At 45.1% G+C, this 10,271-nt stretch overlaps 1 non-coding gene across 1 annotated transcript; it reads left to right on the top strand.

The window, feature by feature from the left end:
* The first annotated feature begins 548 nt into the window (after positions 1-548).
* Positions 549-620, top strand: TRNAQ-CUG (transfer RNA glutamine (anticodon CUG)). The gene has a single exon. It is a non-coding gene; the product is annotated as a tRNA-Gln (tRNA).
* The last annotated feature ends 9,651 nt before the right edge of the window (positions 621-10,271 follow it).

Raw genomic sequence — 10,271 nt, 5'->3', positions numbered from 1 at the left:
CACCCCGGAACTCCCAAGTCCTACCGTGACAATCATCTGCCCTCCCTGGGCAATGACAAATGGGTGGAGGAAAAGAAAAGGAAAATAACAGTGTTGTTTGCAGAAATTTCACCTTGGGTCAGGAAACTCTGGTAAATGAGGCCGAGAATATGATTTCTGACAGAGGCTTAAAGAGTGTGCCATCGCTCTAAACCCAAAGTGGATTTTACCTCAATTTCCTGAGATGCAAATGAAATGATAGAAGTCAATAAAAAGAGAGATGCAGAGAGAAAGCAAGATGGATGAGTCCACTCACACATGTCAAGGATCCTCAAGTCGCCTCTGATAGAGGACTGCCTTGAGATTAGTCGTGGAAACTCTGGATGCTAAAAGAGTATTTAAACACCTTTACTGAGATACTCATGCACTGTCCCCTAAGAGTCCGCAACAGGTTTGCCCTTTTTTTTTTTTTCTTAATTGAAATGATCATAAATATGAGTCCGAATCCTCTCACTCCAGGCTGTGGATTTGAGGACTCCCACTGCCATAGGACTGCAAGGAGTTGCGGTGGTTCCATGGTGTAATGGTGAGCACTCTGGACTCTGAATCCAGCGATCCGAGTCCAAGTCTTGGTGGAACCTTAGTGTTTCCTTTAAATGAAGGACTGAAAAAAAAAAACCTCTTTAAATTGGGAATTGAACTTGTTACTCCACTTTCCCTGTCCTGCCTCTGATCCTCTTTTAGCAGTTAGAAAGGTTTCGGGCCTGGAGGGAAGAAGCGCGAGCTGCTGCAGATCCCAGCTGCCCTCCTGCTCAGGGGGGGTTTTCTGCCTCGCGGCCCGGTCTCCTCTTCCACTAGTCTCCTCCTCAGGAACTGGGGTCCCAGAAACCCTCAGAAAATAGCTGAGGAAGGAGGAGAGACTGGAAAGAACAGAGAAGAGAATTGGAAAGAAAAAGGGAGGAAGTAGGGAACGGGATGCAGAGGAACTGGGAGTTCACAGCAAGGGTTTCATTTGCTGGGTGTGGACCACCTATGCTCTTCCATAGCTTCCTGTCCCACAGGAGAAGCCAGTTCCACTGAGAAACCTCAAAGCTGCTTGCCTGGCATTTGTGCTTGCAAAGTTTCCTTTCACTGTGTGGACTGGTGAAGTGGATTAAGTTGGTTAGCAAGTGAGTGGAAGCCAAGTGAAGGGCCTTGTGGGCTCCCTTGCTGTTGACTAGCAGGTGGTGTACCCATCCACGTATATGCACAGTTTTTTTCCCTTTGCAGGCTGTCTGCAGGGCCTGGAGTGGAAAAGGGGAATATCAAGGCATAACAATATTTCTTTAGAGATTAAGAGTGGTAGAGCCAGATGATGGGTTATATGAGTTATGGTTTTGTAAATGTGATAATTATGGCAGTTTGGGAAATTCAGATAATTCAGGATGTGGAACTAGTCTGGGATACTGATTGGCTCTCTAGAAGAGTCAGTCCTGGAGGAATTATAGGATTAAGAGGGAAACATTACTTCCAGGAAGTATGAAGAATTGTAAACCTTTTGAGAGACTGCAATGGAGCCCATGGGGTGCAACAGTTAAGCACTCGGCTGCTTAACTGCTCAGCTTACTGTTCGAACCTATCCAGAGGCTCCACAGGAGAAAGATCTAGTGATCTGCTCCCTTAAAGATTGAAGGAAAACTGAATCCGTTCTCGATGACTTCCTTCCGACTCATCAAACCCTTATACGACAGAGTAGAACTACCCCATAGGGTTTCCAAGACCACATCTTACTTGCGCGGAGGGCTGGAGGGTTCCAACCGCTGACTTCTTGGTTAACAGCCAAACACTTACCTACTGCACCAGCAGGGCTCCTTCCATAAAGATCATAACCTAGGAAACCCTATGGGCAGGTCTACTCTGTCTCATGGGCTTGCCATGATTCGAGATCGACTCCACGGCATGCCACAACTACAACAACAAAGAGACTATGGGCTATTTTGAGCCATTGTGTGAAAGGTCAGGTGCAGAAGTAGCAGACATAGGACAAGATGGAGAAAAGCATTTGAAGTCCTGTGCTTACATCGCACTCCAATGGCCCCGGTCAATCACTTCGTGCTCAAACAAGAAAGAATCAGGTGCATTGAAACCAGCAATGTGGTAGCTCTGATATGATATCTGGGGACTACACAGCTTTGCTGAAGAAAAGAGTTGATGAAAACGGTGTGGACAAACCACATGCCCCCAGATATGCCTTTTCCAGAGTCTCCTCCTCCAAACCTCCAGAGCCAAGCATTTCCATGAAGAAAACCGACTTTTGTTCCTTCAGTTTTCTCTGTTGTTTTTTCACTTTTTAATGTCAGTGGTTTCTGCTCTTATTTTTATTTCCTGCTGTGTTTGTATTGAGTCAATCTTACTCTTCTTCTTTCTTGAGGTGATAGTTTAAAGCTCTTGACTTGAGACTCTTTTCTAATATAAGCATTTAGTGCCATAAATTTCCCTCCCAGCACTGCTTTACCTGCTCCCCACGGATTTTGATATGTTGCGTTTTTATTCAGTACACATATACCAAGTACTGGAATGGCTGGGTCATGGGGTAGGTGCAAGTTTCACTTCATCAGAAGGTGCTAAACAGTTTTCTAGGACGGAATTCTAACCAGCAATAACTTACTTCGTATCTTGTCAGGGCTTTGTGTTCTCTGTCTTTTCAGTGTTGCCTGTGCTGGTGGGTATGTAATGTTATCTCATTGAGGTGTTTTTTTGTTTGTTTGTTTCATTCTAGGTGAGATTTTTATTTTGTTGTTGTTGTTGAGCATATACACAGCAAAACAGGTGTAGGAGCCCTGGTGGTGCAGTGATTAAGCATTCAGCTGCTAGCCAAAGAGTTGGCGGTTTGAATTCACCAGCCACTCCTTGGAAACCCTATGGGGCAGTTGTACTCTTACCTATAGGGTTCCTATGAGTCCAAATTGACTCGATGGCAACAGTTGTTTTGTTTTAGTATATGCAGGTGTTCATATATATACATGTAAGTGTATGGGTCCATATATATGCATATATGCAATAGAACACACAGGTGGCACAAACACGGATGCTTATTAAACACCTTGTGGGATTGGTTTATGGGGCCTGAAGGCTTAGGACCATATAGTCTTGTGGGACAACTCAATTGGCATAATATAATACGTTAAGTTTATGTTCTTCATTCTAATTTGGTGAGTGCTCGCTTTTTAAGAAAGCAGGAGGATAGTGACCGGTGCGGGAAGATCCCTAGAGGAGCAGCGCACCACCAGAAGAATAGACGAGCCTGGGTTTCCTAGAGCTCAGCTCATGGAGAGTTAGTTACTCCCTGAGGCTTTAAGAAAATAGCCAGATGTAGCTCCTTGATGGTCTAATGGTTAGGGGTTAGAGCTTTCGCTATTTTGGGTCAGGAAATTCCTTTGCAATGTCTGTTATCAGGCAAAGGAGCCCTGCTGTTGTAAGGGTTAAGCGCATGGCAGTTTAGCCAAAGGTCACCCTTCAGGAGAGAAATACCTGGGGCTCCTACAGATCTTAAAGATACTGCCTAGGAAACCCCATGGAGCAGTTGAGCTCTGTCATAAAAGGTTGCTATCAGCTGGCATGGATTTGAGGGCACACAGCAACTGTCAGGCAGGGGAATCTTCCTCCTTATTCTTGCAGTTGTGGTGCACTGCAAGAAGGGTCAGACGCAGAAGAGCCCCTGCACAGAACCTCAAATCTCTGCCATAGGAGGAGGCAGAGGAGAAGATGAGAGCTTGTCAACATTTCTAGAAACTACTTAGCTAAGGGTGTGCATTATCCCACTTCTAGCTCTCTTCCCGGAGAGGAGGAAATGGATCACTCTCTTGCTGCACCAGAGGGGAGCATGCAGGCCATCTCCCTAAGTAGGCTGCTGAGTGAGATTTGCTGACCACAGAGGGCTGACACCTACTATTGAAGTTGGCCATGCTGTCTCTTCCCTATGTGAGTAAAGAGTTGTTTTGATGCTTCACTGGACATTATGAATGCCTGAGTGTGTTGTGTTTATATTGGGATGCCTGCAAGCCTTGGAGTGGGTTAGACATCCTAGTGTTGTTGCTGCTGGTGACAGGCATTGTTATACTCTTTGCTATTCTCCATTCATTGGGACACCTCAATTATAGGTGCTGATGTCTTACTTTATAATTTTTATTTCCTGATGAGATTTACTATCTTTTCACTTATTATGGTCCTCTTCTACTTTACGATCTGGACCATAGTTGTAATTATAGGTTACAACTTCTTGCTTCCTACTTCCAACATTTAGCTGACCTCTCATGGTCAGTCTCCCGTGATTGTCTTGTCTTGACCATGCACCACCTTTCTGCTTTCTCTTATGTAATAATTTCATAGAGTAATATATGTAATTTTGGATTGTATTGTAGATGTTATGAATGATAAAGGTAGAGACTCTTGGCTTTTATGTATTATGAAGTGTACTGAATTTTTCTGTTTCTTTTTAAAAGCAGTCTGTTACTTTGGTTTATATCAAATTGCAAACACTGTCTCCTCTGCAATGGAGAGCAGGCGAAATCTCATTTCAGTCCTTTAGCCACAGCTGGACTGCTTGGAGGGTGCTGCCCATACAAGCATAATTCAGGGGTCAGTCAGAAATTTGGGCAGAGTTTTTACACAGAGCTTGGTGCTTCCCTTCCATGAATTCTCCCTTTCTGGGTGTAAAAACCACATAGGGGTGATGTCTGACCTCCTCTCACTTCACAAGGGGAAAGGAGAATCAAGTTCCATAGCATAAGGCTGGCTCCTATGAGGTGGAGGCCACACAGGCTTTTCTGTCCACCATCTTTACCAATTCTGACACCAACTGTCCCTCCCACAGCACTCTCTACTAGGTTTGATAATTCATTGAGATGGCCACAAAGCACTCAAAGACCAAACTCACGTTTCTGAGGTTTATTCTAAGGGAAGTAATAGTTGTAATTCAGGCTTAGGAACGCTCGGGATATAGTTCTTTCATCAGGATAGCCTCTCCCCAGCCTTGCTTACAGGCACCACCTCTCCCTGGCCCTCAGTCTCTGCCCAAAGGCACTCCGCTTTCTCTCTTCATGGGCTAGGAAGTCCACTGTGCAGTCTCCTGCTGCTTAGTCTCTGCTGCTGGGTCTCCCTGCTGGTTCCTCCTTCCTTGGTGATGGTGGTGGGCATCTCCTCCTCTCTGCTTTGGAACTGGCTCTCTTTTAAGGCAAAACTGACCAATCCCTTTGGTAAACCACAACTACCCTATCACACAGTCACCAAGGTAGGAATTGGAAGACCTTGGCTAGAAAGACCACACACAAAAGCAATTAATTGCACCACAGTGGGGTTTTCCCCCTTGATTTTCCAACTTTGTTGCCCCAACATTGTCCTCTGATCCTTTTAGTCAGCAAGACAGCTTGGTTTTTGAATTTTGCTGACCCAAATACAGCAGACTAAGCTTTGCCCTCAGACAAAAATCTGAAGTATGAAAAGTCGCTCCCTGTCATCCTTTCCTCCATGAGCCTGCCTGCATTTGTTCAGTCTCCCAGAAACTTCAGATGATTTAAAAATATATATTTTGTCTACATTTTATAAATGTTATCTGGTGGAGTGGCTCTGTAAAGAGTAAACAGCCATTGCCAGAAGCCAAACTCCCTCTCAAAATAACAGCAGCCATGCACAGGGGTGGTGGGGAGGGGATGGTGGGGGAGAGCCTCCTTGGCTTAGTGGTTAAGAGCTATGGCCCCTAACCAAAAAGGCAGTTCAAATTCAACATGTGCTCCTCAGAAACTCCATGGGGCAGTTCTACTTGGTTCTATTGGTTCGCTATGAGTCAGAATCAGTTTTGGTTTTATTATCTTTATTATGTTGGTTTAGCACACTGAGCAGAAGACCTGGTGGCACAGTGGTTATCTGCTCGCTTCAAACTGTAAAGATTAAAGCTTTGGGAACCCTATGGAGCAGCTCCACTCTGCCCTATAGAGTGTCTATGAGTCAGATTCCACTTGAGGGCAATGGGTTTGGTTTGGTATTTTGATAGCCATTGGGCGAGAGGCTCCTGCAGATGGAATTTCTGCATGACTATATACCCTTGGGCAACATACTTAGCAGCTCTCTAAAGACACTCCTCCCTTGTGTGAAAAGGAGAAAAGGCAAAAACCATGTGCCCTGAAGAAGAAAAGAGGGAGCACACTTAATAGGGCCTGCTGCTGGAAGCCTGAGTGGCGTGGTGTCTATCCCTGGGTTTGAGAAGTGACCAACAGTCAGCCATTATGTCTCCTCCTTCACCAGAGTTTTGGCACTCTGTGTGTGTGGCTCTTCTACACTTGGCCCTTGTAGCACTGCGGGGGTAAAGAGGAAGGGTCTTGTCAGAAGAGAGACATTGCCTAAAGATTTCCCTGACCCTGAGGGAATCAAATCCAGACCTCAGGATGAATATGCCATATCCTAAGCAGTAGACGCCAGAGACCCTTAAGTTAAATTCTTTCTCTGAATCGTCTGGCCCCTTGCATTAAGCTCTGAGAGGTCTGAGTTCTCTCACCTTTCTAGGCGAGGACCCAGCCTGCAGGGATTTTGTCTACAAGTCATTCCCTCTCTGCTTTCTTCAAAAGGTCTGCCAAGTCCAAAAGTTGTGGAGGGAGTTGGCTCTTCTGGACTATGCCTTTGCTAGGCAGCAGCATGTGGGGAGGTGATTGCAGGATCCAGGGCCCTGGATGAGGTTGTGGGTGGGAGGGAGGGGAAGGTGGAAGGAGAGGAGCCCAGGTTGAGAAGGGCCTAGCACTGCCCTTCCTTTAGCTCAAAAGAAAAAAAGAAAAAGAAAAAAACGGTGGGGGCTGGAAGGGATATATATGTAGAAAGGTAGATACCTTAGATGGAAATCTCTTTAGACCAAGACCTCAGGCCTGAAACCAACTGCGAATGTCCCCCTCCCTAAAATCTTCTGCAGAGGTAGTGTTTCCATGTTAGTTGATGGCAACTCCATCCTTCCAATACTCAGGGCACAAATTTAGAGTTTTTCTTGACAGCAATCTCTTCCTCAGACTCCACATCTAGTTAGTCATGAATCTGCGTTTTCTTGCCAGTGAAGCTTGGAAGGTGGTCTACACAACCTTGTCTTTTCTATCCCTGAACTGAGCAAAGGACTCTCCTGATAAAGGGGAGATCAATATAACTCCAGACCCTCAGCTAGCTCAGACCTTAGTGTTTGTTACCTTAATATTGGGACCCTGGGTTTGGTCTGCCCTCACACCTGTTCATTGTCTGTGTGTGTCACTGAAAAAAAGCCTGTTCTGCGGGTCGTGTCTTGGTGATCTGGAACCACCACACCGTTCTGGTGAAACCTGCAGAGAAACTTGAGACCCTGCTGTATCGAGTTTGTTCAAACCCTGCCAAGCACACGTGTGTGATGCACAAAGACTTGTTCAGTGAGTTGTGGTTTCCTGGGGCCCGCTGCTCTTTCTATTCTCTTTCTGCTCCTGTAGGGGAAGGAAAACTGGCCCCTTTGCCCTGTCCAAAAGAACACCAAAGGGACACTGGGACAGAGTAGCTGTGAATCCTTTCCACAGGGTGGGGGTCGTGGTGGGGGAAGGGGGCAGGAAACAGATCAAGGAAGGAAGGAAAGGGAAAAAAACATGTCATGAAATTTCCTGATCTAAAGCTAAGGTGAAGTCAGCACTCTCTGGAACGGGGCCCTCAGTCGCTGGGGGAGGGGGATGGGTGATCTAGTCCAGTTGTATCCCGGTCTCCAGTTTGAACCAAAGCAGAACAAGGCCAAGCAAGGCATCCTGGTTTCCAGTGAGCAGGCCAGTCCGGGCCTTTCCCAGAGTGAGAGCCCTTGAACTTCTGGTGTGAAGGCAATGTGGTGTAAGCACTGCACCAAGAACAACAACTGCTGGAGGAAAGGGCATATTCTTACCCACCTGTGTTTTTTTGTTTGTTTGTTTGTTTTTGCTTTTTGTTTGTTTCTTTAAACTTAAAGTCAAAGGATGAAACTGTGAGGCACATGAAGTTTAAGACACATATTCAGAGCATACAAGGGTGAGTCAGATTCCTAACCCAGAGTCTGAGCTCCTGAGCACAGACTGGACTAGGTCTCTCTCATTCATTTTTTTACGGGTTTCTCAGCTACAGAAAAGGAGAAACAGAATGTCAGAGAGATGGAGGGATGCATGGCCCCTGTAGCTGTCAGAGAGCAAAGTAGGTAACTACTGTGGATGTTTTTGCAATATGGGGAAGATTTCTGGGAGGCCATCGAATTGGTAGTTGACAAGCTTACTGTGATCAGGAGAGGAATCTGAGATGTCAAAGATTCAAAAAGTAAAACAAAAATGGTAAAGCTCCTTGAAGTAAATTCAGGAAAATGTGGTCACCATCCTGAGGTAAAAGGATTTCTTAGAGAAAACAATAAAATATATATATAAATATATATTAAAAGTTTCTTTTAAAGATACATTAGATATCATTGAAATTAAAAGCCTTTGTTCGTGAAAAACCACCTGAGAAAGTGAAAAGCAAGCCACGGCCTGGGAGAAAATATTTACAACATGATTATCTGCAAAATGACTCAAATCTTGTACACGGAACTTTCAGAGATCAGTAATAAAAAATGGAGCCAAATAACAGTGCACAAAATATCGAATAAGCTTTCTTCACAAAGGAGGATTTATAAACAGCCAAAAGCTTTAAGAAAACAAGCTCTACGCCAACACTTATTAGGGAAACACAAATTTAAACCATGAAAAGGTACCCTTACAAGCCCATCAGAATGGTAAATTTAAAAGACAGAGAACAAGTGTTGACAAAAATATGGAGCAACTCCAACCGACTTTGCTGGTGAGAAACCATTGTAGGGAGCCCTTTGGCAGCTTCTATCAGAGTTATACATGCACCTATCCCTTGACCCAGCAACTCCAGTACTTCAAGGGAAATAGATGCACATGTCCACACAAAGACTCAGACAAGCAGGCTCCTAGCGGCCTTTTCACAATAGCCAAAACTAGAAATAACCCCAATGTGAATTAATTGTGGTGTATTCACACATTGGAACAACATTCTTCAACACTACCACAATTAAGAAGTGATAAATGCAACAACATAGCTACGTCTTGAAAACATAATGTTGAGTGAAAAAAGACAAAAACAGACAAGAGTCAGATGCAAAAAATGTGCATTCAATCCTGTGCATTTCAAGAACAGGGAAAAGTAATCTGTGGTGAGAGACCTCAGAAGAGTGATTAATTAAATCGGGATGGGGGTGGGGGATGGGGATTACCTGGAAAGGAGCTCCTTGGACCTTCCTGCGATGATGGAAACTTTCCATAACTTAATTATGTCTGTCAAAATTCAATACTTGTTCACTAAGGATTTCTGCACTATCAAAACAATAAACAAAACCCAGTGCCTTCGAGTCGATTCCGACTCATAGCGAACCTATAGGACAAGGTACAACTGCCCCATAGAGCCTCCAAGGAGTGCCTGGCAGATTCAAAGTGTGGACCCTTTGGTAAGTAGCCATAGAACTTAACCACTAAGCCACCAGAGTTTCCTTCTGCATTAGACTCAGTGTGAATTACACTTCATTTTAATGTATTTTTAGCATAAAAACGGAGGGACAAGGGGTGAGGGACATGGCCCACACACGGAGTATGGTAGGAAAGTTTGGATTTTACTGTAAACGCATTAAAAGTTTATTCTGGTTTCCTGTAAAAAAGCCCAGATGGTATTTGAAATACCTTTCCCAGGAAAACGGTTATGACCACATCATCTCAACAGTGGAAGGTACTTGTAAGGCTGAGTGAGAGGCATTTTACCTTTTCCCCGGATGTGGGGCGCAAGCAAGGTTTCCTTTAGACCTGGCTCCAGGCATGCACACTGTCAGGGTTCCTTCTCTTCTACCTCTAGCTATAAGGATTGCTGCCTTCTAGCCGCAGATGGGGAGCAATGCCGGTGCGGGAATGAACCGCAAACCGAAAGAAGCTAGCCAGTGCGTAATAAAATAAGCGCCAGGCACAGCGGTGACTCCGATTCGAACCGAGGTTGCTGCGGCCACAACGCTGTACTCAACACTGTACGATCACCGCGCACCACAAACCTACCAGCGCTCACTGATCTTCTTTAAACTTTATTGACATAGAAATATTCGTACTGCTTTCTCTTCTGTTCTTCAACAGCCACAGGCGCTCTGCTTTTGCCCTACTTCTCGCGGTCTCTCAGCTCCTCCCTCTCCACTGTGCTACAATATGGAAACCATTCTCTCCTCCCCAGCACCTCGCCTGAGTCTCAGCACAGGCCTCCTTGAGGTCTGG

This window comes from Loxodonta africana, chromosome 3 (genome assembly GCF_030014295.1).
Source record: "Loxodonta africana isolate mLoxAfr1 chromosome 3, mLoxAfr1.hap2, whole genome shotgun sequence".
In the NCBI taxonomy this organism is placed as follows: Eukaryota; Metazoa; Chordata; class Mammalia; order Proboscidea; family Elephantidae; genus Loxodonta; species Loxodonta africana.
This window is presented reverse-complemented; position numbering and strand designations above follow the sequence as displayed.